At 49.6% G+C, this 17,500-nt stretch overlaps 1 protein-coding gene across 11 annotated transcripts in view; it reads right to left on the bottom strand.

Annotated features, from left to right (window-relative positions):
- The window catches only part of camta1a (calmodulin binding transcription activator 1a), a 232,346-nt gene that overhangs the window by 98,390 nt on the left and 116,456 nt on the right, over nucleotides 1-17,500 (bottom strand). The gene's annotated exons all lie outside the window — the stretch shown is intronic.

Below are 17,500 nucleotides of genomic sequence, written 5' to 3'. Positions count from 1 at the left end.
CGAGAGAGAGACTGTGAGCTTGAGAGATTCTCCTGTTCCAACAGGGATCAGTGAGGAGAAGCCACAGCTCTGGAGAATCCTACAGAAACAGAGGTAGAAATGTCCTGACTTCACCTAACATCATATCTGTGTAGAGCCCAGACAGGCCCGGTGTGTTCAGATAGGCGGTGTACACGTGTTATTGGCGAACATGCGCTTCAGAACAGCAAGTGTGTATGTAGCAGTATATTAGTCATACAGCAATAGATGAAACGAGCTAGTTATTAGTGACACAAAACGACTCAAGTGCATCAAGTTTGCTCAAGTGTGAGACAATCTACACTGTTAATTGGCATCATATGCTGGATTTATTCCTCTCGAAAGGTTCACTCAGAATGAAATACTTTGTCTTGGTGAATGAGTGTAGGTGTGATACAGTAGCTGGGCTCCAGCCTGCCTCAATTTGCCCTACTCCACATAATGCACTGGGTGTGATGAATAACGGTTGAATAACAGACCTGCGGTTTTTCCTCATCAGAAAACTCAACTAGCAACATGGCCTTGAAAGGAGGAGAGGAGAGGAGAGGAGAGGAGAGGAGAGGAGAGGAGAGGAGAGGAGAGGAGAGGAGAGGAGAGGAGAGGAGAGGAGAGGAGAGGAGAGGAGAGGAGAGGAGAGGAGAGGAGAGGAGAGGATGGAGAGGAGGGCTTGGGGGCTTTGAAGATCGGAGGGTGAACTGCTTTGGGCCTGAAGTGGCTCAGGAGGGAGGCGCCACCTGCTGTTCTCAATTACCCATCAGAGCCTTCAGCCATCACAGCTTTTACCCCACTGTGTCAACAAACACATTCACACCTACTACTCAACCAGACGCCCACACACACCTATTTTTTGTGTCACACACCAAACCCATTAAGTATAAATATGTGGCACGACTGTGCCTCAAAGCGCTCAGCCACATGTACACATACCTGCCAAGTTCCCAGCCGCCCCGCTGCTCCACGCGAGGATAACATTAATTGCGGGGAGAGTGACAGAACAACAATAATGTATTAATGCTGGTCATTACTGCTTGTGTCAGTCACGGGTAGAACACAGGTCGCATGTGTCGCGGCACGTGTGCCGACTCTGGAGGAGGACCCTTTGCACGTAATGTAATTATGCCGCGGCGCTCTATTAGACGGCACATCATCTTTCAGCCGGGTGCATGAGCATAAAGGTGCTAGCGCTGCGTTAGGAGCTCCTATCTGGACGCATCACACGCAATTGATGACTCGCAGATAAGCCGCTCCCTTCAGCCCTGCCAAAGAATGCATCAGGAAGTGGGGCGTTCGCTAAAACTACTTTAAATGTAAATCTGCCACGGTATCAGGATTGAGATTCATCGTCCGCGCCGCTCTGAACCCTCTCCCCACTCCCTCGCCGCTGTTTGTATGTCGAGGCGCCGCAGGTCACGCTTCCCTTTGACTGTGAATGAGGCCTCGGCACTTGGACACCAGACCTCAGCGCCGCCGCTTAATTATACGGCGTAACTGAGAGTTGTGGTGGTTCAGTCAGCTGGACGCCGACGAATCGTAAGACGTTTTGTCCCGTCTATAAAAAGCGCTGTCACAGAACTGACAGGAGTTTGATTGAGGTGAAGTACGTTGAATTAGCCAAACACGTACTGATCTCCGAGGCTGCGCAGACGGAGCACGGTGTTTGTTTACCCAGTGTGTTCCACTAAATAGCTGGGCCCCTGGAGTTGCAATTCAGGATCGCAAGACAGATCATGTGCCCGCTCGCTTCCTCTCTATCTATACCGCCGTTGATTGCCACAGAACCCGGGCCCCGGCCCGCTGCCTTCCAGCACAAAACAGATGTTCCCCCCACACTTATCTCAATGAAAAAATCACAGACAATTTACAAAGAATATAAATTACAGCTGCAGCTACACATCAGTGTCTCTGTCCCTATAAGACCTTGTAAGGAGGATAAGGGTGAATTGGTGTGGGAGGCTGGGAGGATTGTTTAGGAACAACACAAGGTGGATGGAAGCGGCCGGGGAGGAAGGCGCTGGAGCTCTTATCTGGTCCACAGCAGCCCAGCAGAATGAGAGGGAGGCTGGCGACTGGCAGTGATGCTGCGCTGATAGTGCTAAGCCGGTTTCATGCACATTTCAGGGAGGCTGCCGTCACTGCTCAGACTTAAAGCGCCCGCTCGGCGCCTGCCACCGCATGAGGCTCCGGGACGCGATTCACAAGCGGCCGCGTCCCGTGCCGGTTGCGCCGCTCACCTCCCTGTGCGGCTTTGACGAGCGGCGCAGGTGACACGGAATCGGAATTTACATGGAGGGTTTGAGCTGTCAAGACGTTTCCCATTTATTCGCAATATGTCCTGGTGTGGATGGGCTCGTGTAATAAATGCTGATGACTTTCAACGGCGTGTTTAAAAGCCTCCGTGAATGCCAGCGTCGGTCCTCCCCATGCACGCGGATGTCGACGATTCCTAATGTACCTCGCACGCCTGTCGCTAATCTTCACAAATCATGTCTCTGCGTTGTAAATAAGAGGGGGGGGGGGGCCTTCTCAATAGTCTGGCACCTGCTGACAACTACATGCTGTGTGCGGGAAGCACGCGTACGCTAACGTCCTGCAGCGCTGCCTCACTGTGACACTCTGTAAAGAGGATGCTTTTGTATTTTCAATAATGCATGGACCGCCGGGAGAGGCTCACAGCCTTATTTCATTTCATGGGGTAGAGTTGCTGTTTTAGCAAATTACATCCTCCCGTGGTGAGAAAATACTAATGCAATTATATTTAAGTGGAACTAGACGGCAGCACCAAAAGGTCAGGTTTTTATTATTAGTAACAACAACCTTGCTTTGGTTTTAACACAAGAAGCAGCCACCAAGTTAATGATGTGGTCATGTATTCTTGATAGCCCCATTCACAGCGGAGGATCAGAGGTTTCCTGTGCTGGTTTCTTAATAATACTGCGCTTTAAAAAGGCAATATTGGAAATGTGAAGAACACTAGACAGATGGGGAAAAGATTGGAAGACCAGAGAACACAACTTGTGAAAAAAAGGAGTTTGAACCAACAGAGTGGACGATGAGAGGACTTGTAGAGGACGGAGACGGGTCAGGGCAAGGACGCGCTCCCATCCCCAACAGGCCTCACACCAGTCTGAGCTTATGGATCACCTGGACATGGCCCTTCTTGTCTCTCCTCAGAGCGGTGCCAAAACAGTGCCACTAACCTTCCCCTATTGATCCCCCAGTGACAAAGCGCAGCTAAGGCCAACTATTGAACCACTTATGATTAATTCACAAATCCTGCCTTGTCCACAAAAAAAATGCCCAAAGAACAAAGCCCGTGGAGCAGGAACGAGTGAAAAAGGAAATGCTTAAAGAGGTCAAACAAAACTCTACTTTCTGAAGTGTGATAGAACTGTGGAGTTAGAAGTGCTACTTTACAAGCTGACCAAGCTAAAAAGCACATCTCAGAGTGTTTTGTGTCTCTAAAATTGTCAGCCCAGTGGGGCAGGGTTAAATGGAGGGGGTGAGAAAAGAGAGAGAGACAAACAAAAACAGCGAGAAAGAAGGAGAACGCGCGCTTCCTCCCCGTTCTCTTATTCCTGGCTTCTATTTTAGTCATGAGGAGAGACCAGGGAGGGCAAGGGGTTGAAATTGAGCTGTAACTCTATCTGGCTGCTGGAGCGAATCAGAAAGTCTATCTCACCTTTCACCTGGGAATCACAGCTTTCTCTGTGCCCTGTCTGGTCACCATACCAACCACAGCCAGGCATCATGGGATTAATTGGAGCCCAGGGCTCAGCGGGAGCTCAGGCACAGATAGAGAGTGAAGGGAAGAAGGACGAACATCAGCCATGGTCAAGTGATGGTGGTCATGCAGATCGAATTGAATTTCAGGCATTGCTTGCAATGCAGAGGCGATAGGGTCTTGAGGTAGCACTAAACATATTGGAGACCCAGCCACCTCCACATTAAAGCTCGGATTGGATTCCAGGATGAAGTCACGCTATAGCACTGGCTTTCTTCTCTGATCCCTGTGTGTGGTGTGGGGATTTTACACAAACACTGACACATTGTGATTCGCCTTCGCAAACACGACCGGCGCCAGGATGTTGAGAATACAGAGAACCAACAGGGGAACCTACTGTAGTGTGTCACGTACGGATTTGATGTGAGATAAAAGGAGAAATGACAGGTGTAGATGAGGACTGTACTGTAAGTAGAGAGCGGTGCTTCTCAGCGGAGTGGACCGTGAATCCTATTTTTAGTGGTTCAACATCTAACCAGCAACAACCACTGCTGATTAATGAGCACGAGAGCGCAACACGTCCACAGTAAAACCAACAACATAAAGATCATTTGATGCTGTTTGCGTGAAAAACAGCAAAAATGGTGACTATGACTATGAATCCGCTTTAGTTAGTTTGGTAATACAAAGATAATCTGTTTTACATTAAAGTAAGGGAATATCAACAGAAAAACTGAATTGTTCATATCAGTTCTTATTAACCTTGGCATTTTTTAAATTAAGTTCATAGTTGTGCCTGCCGTGAATTCCTTCAGTGGTAGAAGAAGGCAAACTGCAGAAAATAATGTATTTAGGGACTGAGTGAGAGAAGACAAACTGATGCAGAGCCTGTGAGCCGTGTGACACTGGGACAGAGTGTGAGTCGAGCGCTCCCAGAGGCCCAGGTGCCTGCTCGCTTTCTATTTCGGTGGGTATATTTGTGTATGGCGACCTTTGACCCCGGCCACCGGCGCACGTCTCAGGACTGCACCAGCACCAACCCAGAGCAGAGGACGAGTCAACGCTGCGTCCCCCACTTCACGGCTCGGCCCAGACAATGGCGATGACGGGTCGCAGGCGTCCCGCGAGGGTTTATTTGCCCCCCCCCCCCCCTCCGCCGTCATCTACATGCACATCTACACACACATCTGAATACGCTCATAAAGCAGTCAGCGAGGCACACCTCTAATCATGGCCACCTCTGCCTTCTCATTTTCCAAGCTCAGTGGCCCGTGGAGCTCCCACACACTAAATCACATCAACACTCTCTGCTCCGAAAATGATCCGCACACAAATATTCTCTCTTTCGTTCTCTTTCCGGCCTCCTTTTGCCCACACTCCAGTGTAAGCGCCTACAAAGACAGTGACATAGCAAAGCGCGGCTGGTGTGATCGTGGTGCACTAAAGCAGATGCTAAGAGCGTTTAGCCACTCCGTCCAAAGGCAGTAGAGGTATTACCTCCATATCCAAAGCTGTAAAATGTTTATCCTCAGTCTGGCATAGACCATGACTTTTACACACTTCCAGCAGCAGCCCTTCCAAACTACAGCAACCTGTCACACCGGTCGGGCTGATTGACTATTTCCCCTATATTTGACACACCAGTGGGTCCACTCATCAGTCACTGGAGCAAGTAGACAGTACGAAGTGAAGAACTGAGAGTGGAGGCTTTCTAGGGTTTGGGGCCTGGCAAAGGCAGGTGCAGTGCGGAATGAACTTTATCTTTTATTCACAATGGTATATACAATGTTTCAGCTATATGTCCTTGAAATGTCAGAACCACCAGGGCTGCTTTGAACACGTGAAGTGCAGTATAGAGGGAAGGAGGCCTGAAAGGGATCCACTGCTGTCACCCTGGGTCTACTCCACACCGGAGGAGTGGAGAAACTTAGGGCCCAAAAGTGAAACACTTTTCTTTAGAGGGATGTCTGCGTATGTTACCGAATGTTCTCCTATGGAAACAGGTCAACTCCTGATAAAACGCAGGGCTGAGGGAGACAGCGGGCCTTATTTATTTAGCCAGTAGTCTGCTCCATGAACAATGAGACAATGACCTGGTCAGTGATCAACCCCTACTGGAAGACATCATGCTAATGTGCATACTCATACGCATTTTGCCTCACTGGCGTCAGATTTGGAATACACACTTATTATTATATTATTATAAGGAAGAGGTCCACCACTCTCAGGGAGAGGAGACCAGACACAATATGGGATAGAAGAAGAAGGCAGGAAAGGGGAAAGAGAGAGGCCCAACTAATGAAGGCGAAGGAAAGCAATGGTGAAAGTGTCAAGGCACCCATTGTATTTCTGGGCCGGGGCTGTAAAGACAAGCTAGTGGCCTCTGCAACTTTAAGATTGCCATTAAACTCTGGCCATGCCGGTGTTTATGGTTGGCTTTGTGTGTCAGAGGAAAAGGGGATCGTAAAGCGGGCCTTTGTCTGTCTGCCATCGATTTATTCCCTTCGTTAGGGTGATGACACCGCCTGCTTATGATGTCCTAGCACAGACTGTAATTACAGAGCACTCCTGTCTTTATTGATGTCACTTTGTTAGTTTAATTATGCTATATTGGGTTTTAGAGTCACAGCAAGAGCAAAGCCATGATGTAGGGCAAAAATCATCAATGGAACATCCTCTTTTGAAGACGTCGGGGGCAGAGAGCTGGGAGATAATTATTTCAGAGACAGACATCTAAAATAGACTTCCGCGCATTTCGACGTCTACAAAGGCAAAGAGAAGGTAATCTGGATCGTAATGACGATTCCGTCTGCGTTATGACTAAAGTCAGAGGGAGGTGGCTGCGCACGCGACGAGGCTCCGATGGAAATGAAACACCTGGGTTCAACCTTGACAGCGATTGTTTCCACGCCCCGTCCCCTGGCGCCGGGGTTGACCGAGAGTCACGCTGCCCGAGAACCGTCCGCGCGCGACTGTCCCCGCAGCGGAACACAAGCCTGTGTGTTTATACAGTGTGTACAGTATATGATGGGACGGTGCCCAGGGGAAAGCGGTGCCACGTGAAGGTGACCCTGGAGGGGAGGGGGGGTGTTGGGGGTGGGGGGTGGGGGCCACCTGCTTCCAGGCGCAGGCGGGATGAGGGTGACAGGCATCCACCTGTCTGAGAGCGCTCTCGTCCCAGACCCCATCTGCCCACCGCTACCCCCACCCCCACCCCCAGAACCCCAGGGACCCGCTGACCCTCGCTGTCGTCCACTCGCTGAGGCCTCCCGTCCCGAGCGCCCACAGCCGCTGCACTCCACCTCTGACCGGGGGCAGTTTAAGGCCGGTGTAATACAGTGCAATAGCAGGGGATTGCAGCTTCACTCTGTTTCCCCCTTTTTTGTTTGTTAAAGTGGTACCGGCCCCCGAGGTTTTCCGGGCCAGACTGTTCCATGGGTCTCCCGGCTTTGCTAAGTCATCGCAGGTAGCCGACGGGGGAGGTCTTTTATTTCCTCCATTTTTCCACCTCCGCTATGTTCTAGAAACCCATCGCGGTGTTCTGTGGAAATGATAATCGCCGGCCGACAACGGGGCAATTTGGCCACTCCGACAATGATCACATGTAGTACACTGTCTATTTGTCACTTTTTCCTGTCTCGCTCTCATTTTCTCCCCGTCTGTGCGCGCAGCTGCCCGGCGCTCCTTGCCATTCCGCTGTGGAACCCACACACAGAGTCCCGGCCTGCTGCCAAGCGCTCCAGACAGACAGACAGACGGACAGACAGACAGATCTCTTCATTTGAGCGTGTCTGTCTGACTGCAGCGGGAGCCATCCCCGTCTCCCGTGGCGACCGACCTGTGGCCTGGACCCAGGGCTGTGTTTGCTCTTTCTCCACGGGCTCCAAGCGCGTAACCGCGGAGGGGTCTGTGAGGAAACGACCCACCGGAATTCTGACACGTCTTCTGATCTTTCAGAGTCCTCCAGGTTCGGCGGGCAAACTACACTCTGCACCTCTGCAGAGAAAATCTGGCAGACGACTGGCAAAATAAACTGACACTAAGACAGAGGCATGATGGAGAGATGGACGGGAAACGCTTGGAAAAAGGGGATTTGAGCGGAGGCTGCAGTGTAGAGATAGTGGACACGTGAGATGAAAAGGAACGTCAGATCGTTGCCTTTGCGTAGAAGTTCTGACTTGCCAGAACATAGTGTGCCTACAGTAAGGCAAGTCTAATTTGGGGGATCTCCCAAAGCTTTTTAATTAGGACAAGTTGTTGTTTGGAGAATCATCCACAGTGGGAGCTGGATTTCTCCTTTCGCAGGCTCAGCCTCGGCTGCTTGTTGATTTACAGCACACTGGTCTTAGCCCCGTTGCCTACCTGGAATGAGACACAATGATATCGCTGCCTATTCATGGCGGACATCACGAGGAGAAGCTGATTAACTGCTCTGCTGCTCCTGCACTGTAGGTGAGTGTGTGCGCGCGTGCGAGGCCTTTCCCCGCAAAGCTTTTCTCATTTGTACAAAATGTAGAAAGACACGAGAGGGCCGATGGAGCCGAGGCGCTAAGATCAGCTAGAGGAAGTAAAGGGGTGGTTTAAAAGGGAAAAAAAAATAAGACAAGACGAGCTAAGATACAACTTAAGTGGGAGGAAGAGGAGGAGGAAGGAGGATCGCTGCAGCAACGAGTAAAGGGAAAGGTCAGATTTAGTGGAATAAATGAAGATGGGTTATTAAAATGTTGTGAACTGGCAGTTAGGCAACGGTGGAGAGGTGCAGTAATGAATGTAATGAATGAATGAATGAGTGAGGAGGCAGATACAGGGAAAACACACACACACACACACACACACACACACACACACACACACACACACACACACACACACACACACACACACACACACACAAACCAAGATGGGATTTGATGACTAAAGTGAAAATCCAGCGGTGATGCTGCTTCCATTATTCATGTCCAAGTGTAGGTCTCATTGATGACGTGCAGAGCAACTGTACACGTATGTTCTCAGACAAGTTCACATATTCATATTCCAGAACAGGGCTGTCAGTACTGTAGGCGACAGTGACCTGGGTTTCTGTTTTTGTTGAGGCTCAGTCCATCTATCGCCATCCTGTACATGTGCAGATCTGCACTTGTGATTAGAAAAGATGCTCATAAATCTTTGCTTATCACAAGGAGCTAAACTGTTTCTCGCAACAATAGCATTAGCGCGCGCTTTGGCCAAAGGCAAGAGACGGTAATAGACAGTAATAGGGTTTGGTGCAGGAAGATGGGAGGCGCGGACAGGGAGAGGCCCGCTGATAGGCAGAGATAAAAAAAAAAAAAACGTGTAAATAAAGAGCAGCGGGAGATGAGGAGGAATGGGGAGAGGAGGAAAAGCCAGGAGGAACGGGAAGGAAAAAGGTAACGGGGCAGTGAGAGGGTGAATGGGGGAGGGCGGGTGAGGAGAGGGAAGGTTGGCCTCATTACTATCAGACCTTCTCTCTCCCTCCAGGCTCGGGTGACCCCAGCTCTGCAGCCCTCTGCCTTGCAGACCACTAATCATTTGCTTTTAATCACCGGGATGTTCTCCCCCCTTTGCCCCCTCCCACCTCTCCCACCCCCCTCCCTTCATGCCCCACTGTGCGCCCTAGCCTTTGCCAAGGTCCAGCTAATTTTATTCTAATTGGCTCCAGCCCGGGCCTGGGCCGGTCTGCTTCATTGTCTTCCTAGTTGGTCCACGCTGTCTCTGCCCCCCCCTCACCCTGCTCTCCCAACTCCCATCCTCCCCGTCTCCGTCTCATCTCTCTGCTCCTTTTCCTGCTCCCGCTTTCCAATTTCTCTCCTCCCGCTCCTGTTGACCTTACATTCCACCAAACAAAACAAATTGCCTTGATGTCGTCTGCCAAACAAACAAACAAAAAAAAAGCTCCGTGTGACTGCCTTGATGCACGCACAATGGCGTGAAAAAGAAATGTGGAGCTGTTCAATTAGGTAAACCCGATGGCTGTGGCCCTGTTTTTTAACAGGGAATAAGAAAACACGGGCTGTGCATCAAATGATGAAAAAATTAGCGTATGAAGAACAAAGGGCGATAAGATGCCCGCTGGCCAAAAAGCAGAGGATCCGATGGAAACGGACAGTCCAGGGAGCTCGCTGCCTCCTTCGCTGCAGACGCTGGTAAATGACAGCAAGGAAAACACCGCCTCGCTGCCATTTCATGCGCCCCGTCTCAGTTCTGTGACGCACGTGGACATTCTCCATCATTAGGTCTGCTCTTTAATACCACTACGGCCATTATGGCAGCGGGAGGATGGACGTGGATTTTCAGCATAAAAGCCTGAAAGTCGATGATGCTCATATTGTCTCACCACACTTATTCGATTTAGTTATAAACCATTTAAAGTCAGGGCTTGTCTTAAAAAGCCACACATGAATGCAGCGTTTTGTGTTGCTGGGTAATTGGCCTGTTGATGAACATGTAAAGATCCAAAACAGAGCTCCACCGTGCCGGGCTTTACTGTACCCTTCAGTGCAAGCGGAGAAGAAGTGAAGCAGATGGAAATCCTGCATTACAATCACCCGCTACAAATCCTCTACTTTTCTTTTCTCCTCCAGATCAACAGCACCAATAAATTTTCATTACACCTGTGTGAAGCGCTTCAAATAGAGCCACAGAAGCAGAAACTAATTACTTTCTAATTTATTGACTAATGGCCACAGCCCTGGGAGACAGCTGCAATTGTTCTAACAGTCCTGCTGCTCCGACTGCACTCAGGTCCACTTTAGATTCATAACCAAAATAATTTATCATTACAAGCACATTAAATTGAACCGTATAGACCATAACAGTGGTAATTTATATCATTTTGTTGTTAGGGATGCTTTTCCCTCCCCTGTCTTGAATGCACGCAATCTTTGCGATAGGATTTGTCTCCAGTCAGTTGTTGTGTGTGGCAGGTTCACTTTGTTCTTCAAAAGACTCTTTGTTTTGTGCCTCATTCACTATTTGCTGAAGCTTAAAGCAGAAAGGAAAAAAGGCAGAATGGTGGTGGTTGTTTTTTGGATTCTGAAAAGCCTGTGCAGTACTTTATGAGTCACATACAATAGAACCAGAAGACACAGCAGCCAAATCGGACTTTTATTACCGTCTGTATGAACATGAACAGGTTATGATCACATGAGTATAGATCTGTATTGACTTAGGCTAAACTTTCATTATTATCATTATTTAGATCCCGCGCCCCTCTGTGGACCAGTAAAGCTCTGTGCTGATAATGGATTAATTTCTGCAGTTGCCTTTATCCCATAATGCATCTCTTTCTTGATGGGAACAGTGCCTTCCAGGATGTCAATGTCCCTATCAATGAGACACAAATGGCCACCCAGTGGTTTGAACAGCATGGTAACAACATTAGCCATGTGTCAAGGCTTTCTTAATCGCTACAGAGGATGCCATTTGTGCATTGATGGGATATTATGAAGCAAAGTATGAGATGGCATTTTCCGCTTGTGTCATTAGGATGGAAGGCCCATACGATCAGGCAAATTCATTATGTAAGCGGTGATTAGCATTGACCTTGCCCCCACCGCCAGGCGAGCGGTCTGAAACAATGCCAGCAAAGGCATGTCATGTTTACGGAGCCTGTGTTTATCCAGCAGAAAGCTGCTTACAGTACGTCAAATATTCATGTTTCAGTAAAGGCGCTGTGGTTTAAACAAAAAACACCGTCAACACAGGATCACCCAGACACCACGACCCAATCATTCTTTCATGCGGGTGTATTCTTGTTTCTTTTTTTATAAAAGAAAAGACAAAAAAAAAAAAAAACACAGCTTCAAGGTTTAGGAGTTCAGCCAGATTTCAGCAAAAAACACCTTCAGATCTATGGGAGGAATTTCAACCTCCCACAGTAATCACAACCAATCCAGCTCTGCTGATAGCACCAACATTCCAGCGTGTTGCGTTACAGGAGCTTAGCTGACGGTGGCGTGGCCCAGAGGGAGGCTCTGAACGGCAGCAGTGCATCTCTGTGGTGCTGAACCTCCATTCACACATCCCTGAGCATAAACATGAAACTTTTGAAATGCACAATGTCAGATTTCAGCTGCTGTAAAGATAACATGTGTGTTATACAGTACAGTATACAGTTCGTATAACATCACTACTGTAAGTCACCCATCAATATGTTACGGGGTGAGAGCTGTCTGGAGGGTTTACAAAACAGTTCTAAACGTCCTAATGTCCTGCCTGGTAATATTGAATGATTCTTCTTCTTCTTTAATAAACAAGACCATCACCAACACACACAGGGGGCTCAGTGTCCATAGCAACAATATTACTGGACCGCCAATGAGAGCGATAGAAGATCTAAAGTTTCTACCTCAAAGGGACCTAGAGCCACATCACACGCACAAATATAGACAAACATAAATTGAAAAGCAGATACGGTTGCACAAATGCCATCCGCCCTCCCTCTCTCCCTCCCTCCCCCATCCTCTCTCTGTGTCCCTCCTCTCCGGGCACTGAAGCTTTCACGGGCTGATCAATAGAGTCTAGCAGGCCACAAATACAGAGAAGAGGGTGTGTAGAGGTAGTGGTGGTGGTGGTGAGAGGATGGGGGGGGGGTGGTCGTGGGGGTCCCCTGAGAGAGACAATAAGGACATTGAGAATAAAACCAGACACACAAACAGAGACACACACGAACGCATTCACTCCACACGTCCTATATTCCCCGGCCAAGCAGTGACGTCAGCCTCCTGTTTAAGACACAGCCCACCTAATGGACTATAGCCAAGGCACAATATGTGTGTTTGTGTGTGTAAGTGCGTGAAATAACGTTGGACTGAGAGCGTTTACCCGCTACAACAGAGGAAGGACACACCACTACAGTGGAACACACACAATGTCAAGCACGATAGCCATTAAATCAACAGCAATCTCTCTGCTGCTGACACTTCATACACAGAGTGCTCATACATGCATGCACCTGTACATACACAGCTCCTATTCAATACGCTGCAGTGTTATTAGGTTACTTTAAAAGTGGGGAAAAAATTGTGGGAGGAAATGAATGACATTCCAACAGTACATCCTCTCCAAACCGGAGCAAAATGTGTCAGCAGTGGGAGTATAAAATCTCTGAATGAGAGGTTTTTTGGCATAGGAGATACGGAGAGAAATCAATTTCAGGGCCAAGTGTGGTGCCAAGGACGTCCAGAAGGGCAAAGCTCTGTTGATCTGTTCATATCAATTTGCTTCTTTCTGCAGACGGAGAACGCCACCGTGCTGCGGCGCTGCATCTTTAAGGAATATCGCCCCCAATAACGGCGCTATAAAACACATCATTTTACAGTCAAACCATCTCTGTCTCGAACGCACTCGGAGCGGAAGCCATTTTCAAGCAACATAAAGTTTAACATGGCGCTACATCTGCCGAGCTGCTAGCTTCCACGCTACATGGGAGCGGGCGATTTAATTAGGGGACTTAGGATAGCGTCGCGAAGCACTGCAGCGAGCCCCACCCTCGCAATTCTGAGCTGGTCTCTCGTGGTCAAGAGCAGCATGAATATTACAGCACGGCTTCAAATAGGAATCCGGTTGGAAAGCTTGGGTTCAAATTCATCATTAAACACTATAGGTCAGAATTGCACAGATGAGCCGCTGACTTCTGTCGGCCCCCCAACCCCCAAAACACAATATAAAAAGATTTATACACTTTTATCCTCAAACTGTATTTGTTGTTGTTGCTATATTTGTTGTGTTAAACATTGTGAATACTCAGTTATACCCATAGCCTTTAACAATGTTATATAAAAGAATAAAGCTGGGGGATCAAAAATATATTCCCACTGAGGTATTTGTGGCCATCCAACTATTAGGTCTGTGTGAAAAACAGCATTTAATCCATCTTAAACATTTTCCACATGAATACATATTGAAAATAAAACCATCCAAAGGCCGGAGCAATTTTGCAGAAAGGCATAGAAAACAGCTTGAAAATAAAGCAGCAATCTCGATGAGCTGCTCTGGCAGTCATTAGTCGACTGGAAAGTGACTTTCCCCCAACTGAGATAACTTTCTGAGCAATAATGTCTCCCTTGAAAACTCATAAGGAAAATCTCTTTTAAACTTCCCCTTGATTTCTAATGGTTCCTCCCTCTGCTGAGACTTTCAACCACCTGAGTGAAAAGCAACCAGATCACTAATGCAGCCTAATACAGGCCGTATAGATTACAGATTGTCAGGGGAAACTTGATTTTTGCCTTGACCAACTGAAAGCGGCTCTCGGTGTAAATTTAACGGGTCGATGGCGATGTAGGGATACAAAAAAAGTGCTCTATGTGTGTGGCCACGCACAACAAGACGCTCACCAAGAGCCGAACGACCCGTGCACGGCCTGTAACGAAACTCAATAGTGCGTAGCCTTAAAAATCAGCTGATTCAGAACCACTCTACAAAAAAATCCTCAAATGCCCAAAGAAGAGTCATTGTCAATCACGGCTTTGTTGGGAGGATCCCGGGATGAATTTGCACTAATAGTATTCCAGATAAACGGTTTGTGCCGTGTCGTGGGTGATGGGGTGGGGGGTAGTTTGGTTGCTGGCCAGCTGCAGACGCAGGAAGGCGAAAGTTCAATTAAAAACGTTCAGGCGATCAATTTGTTTGCCTTAATTACTTTCTTAATTCGTCAAAGCGTTTACTTAGAAAAACCCCGTGTCACATTTTCTGCTGCGATAATGGCGCCGCGGAGGGAGCGAGCGGCTGTCGGCGCCACCGGCTCACCCCCCCGGTGCCAAACACAGGGCTCGGCCCGCGCCCCTCTCTCTGACGGGCGCCGCGCCGCTAACGAGGCCGTCCCGCGGCGCCGCGCTTCGCTCCTCCTGACGCCGTGACAGATAGGAGCACGGCCGACGCGCCGGCGCCCGCGACGCCCCGCGACCTGTCGCCGGGCTCAGGCGTAATGAGCGTTACGGGCGGAGAGATGAGGCTTAAGTTCCACACGTAAGAGGCATTAGTCATCGCATTTTCCGCATCTGACTCGGATCGGGCTGAGAGAGAAGAGGCTCTTTCACCTGAGAGTGGAGGGATCCCAGGAATGCGTGACTTTACGTGTTGTGTAGCGTGGCAGGGGCTGTCGGAACGGGGGCATGTTCGCTGCAGGCTGGCAGGAAGCGGCTTTGTGCGACAAAACAGTGGGTTGCAGACGTACGGGACAATTAAAGTGTGACGGGGTGCCTCCGTTTTACATGCGGAGCGCCAAGGAGCCGCGGGGCTGACGACTCTGGGAGACTGTGTGTGGAGCCAGGATGTGGCCGCGTTCCCAGTTGACTGTCAATGACGTTAGTGTCCAAGCGCCGAGGTCCACGGCGACGGAACGTGGTTTTAGATAGGCCTTGCATTCAGCGATGCCCTCGACCCGGCCTCCCGACGGCCCAGACTGCTCTCTCTCTCGCTCGCTCGCTCGCTCGCTCCGTCTGGCCTGTCACCCTGACCGTCTAGACGCCTCCCGCCACGCGATCCCTCACCCCTGAGCTCTCCTCAGCTCCACCGTTATCCCTCCACAGAGCAGGCGGGGGGGCGCACAGAACCACGTCGAGCGCCTTCGTTTAGGCCTAGAAATGCTGTCGCATTGAATTCTCAGTCCTCCTGTGAGAGCGACTGAAATGAACCCGATTCGAGAGGTACCTGAAACGTATCAGACGGTCTCCGGGGTTGAATGGAAGCGTAAACAATTGTAATGAGGCAGCTTTCACCAGTCAAGTCTATGATGTAGGCACACCTCACAAAGCAAAATTAACAACTGGAAGTGCTTCAGCCACTTTTTCCCATGCACGGAGGCAAATGACTGAGAGCAGCGAGTAGAAGGGAAGCAATTACAGAGTGGCTGGTTCTGGGTACAGCGGAGGCACCTGTAGCTCAGAGCGGCTGCTAAAACGCTCGCACGTTGGTGGGAATAATTGCCTCAAACCCTCCAATCGGCCTCTGTGCCCGCGGTGCCCGATAGGTGGAGTGTGAACACCTTGCATTCATGCTAGTCCTGATGAAAAGCCTTTTAACTGCGACCTCCTGCGGAAGAGGCAGAAGCTACAATGCATCAACGTCACTTTCCCGCGTGCGTAGCTGGAGCCCCACACCCATGACTGATCACTATTAAATTACATGGATTGAATCAGAGATCCTTAATTAGGCCCTAATAAAAGCGTCATGTGGACTCTGAAAGCTCAGAGCACGCCTTGATTGGATAAAAACGCGAAAACATACTAAATGAAATTGGTTCACCGCTGAGCGTGCGCCCCGCGACTCCGGAGCCGAGCGGCAAAGCGGGGGGGAAATAAAGTGAGGAGAACGAAGTGAGAGGGAGAGACAGGTGCAGGGAAGGAGCGAGAGGGGGGAGTCACACCTCCTTGCCTCAGAAAAGCTCTTACATTCCACGTGTGACCTGAGGGAGAGAGCCCTGAAGAGACGAGACGAGGCGCCGCGGTGGGAAATTTGAATGGCGCTAATACGGTGTGCCAGGAGCGCTAGACGGATCAGTCCGTGCACACCTGTACACACACACACACACACACACACACACACACACACACACACACACACACACACACACACAGTGGGGGGGGAGTGGAGCGGGATGCGGCGCTGCTCCTCTGGACCCTCGCATCTCTCAGTGTCACGGAGGCCGAAAGCTTTTAAGTGCTTTAAACCCATAATAACCCTAATGCCTCGTTCTCCCCCGTGAGATCTGTGTTTGTCAGTAAGAAAGAGAAACGCAGCTGAAATACGCGTACGCGAGGTAGATTCAGGATGCTCAGGCATTTCGGGGGTTGCTGGGGATTTGACGTCTGTGGAGGCATTAAGGGCACAGAGTAAACGGGCTCCCAGGGCGCGTGGCGCTGTGACACCATAACGCTGCACGGGAGACACACACACACACACACACACACACACACACACACACACACACACACACACACACACACACTGACTTTGCCCTCTTCCCCTTTAACACATCAGCTTCTTGTGTTGTTGATGTTTCTATTTTTTGGAACGTGGGGGATTGAGGACAAAAACAAATGCAGATCCACTGCCACAATGCGTAGCAGGGAATACTAAGCACACAAACAAACAAAAAAAACAGCCCCCAACCACCTTCCCACTCACCACTAATCCTCTCATGCCCTAATTGTGGGAGCCGTCACCCCAGATCCACTTATTGGGGGGGGGGAGAGCGAAAGAGTACGAGAGCAGAGGCTGTGGCTGGAAACAGACCACCCTGTCTCCCCTCAACATGCTTCTGTCTGCCAGAAGACACCACAACAGTAGGAGGTACTCGCTCCCCATTACATTTCACTTTTATCTCACTTCCCCTTCCCCTCTCTATCCTGCTGTCATTTCTCCCTCTCCTCTTTCTACTGTAAACTGCCTAAGGTGCTTATAGATCGTGATGGCGGTGGGTAGGAAAGGCTTTGTTTCCTCAAAATGGGCTTAATACGTCCTTACACACATATACTGCAAGAAACTCAACAAGCTTGTTAACACGGGCTGGGATTAAAACACACACACACACACACACACACACACACACACACACACACACACACACACACACACACACACACACACACACACACACACACACACACACACACACATCCGGCGTTGGCTCTTCCACTGACGGCATAAAGAGCGAACAGGTGGCTTGTAGCGACTGGAAGTCTACTCTGGTGGTGCTCAAAGCTGCATCACTCTAGGTCAGTACATCAGCAGGAGACG

This window comes from Betta splendens, chromosome 7, assembly GCF_900634795.4.
Source record: "Betta splendens chromosome 7, fBetSpl5.4, whole genome shotgun sequence".
In the NCBI taxonomy this organism is placed as follows: domain Eukaryota; kingdom Metazoa; phylum Chordata; class Actinopteri; order Anabantiformes; family Osphronemidae; genus Betta; species Betta splendens.
Note: the sequence above shows the minus strand (reverse complement) of the source record. Positions and strands in the feature narration are given on the sequence as shown.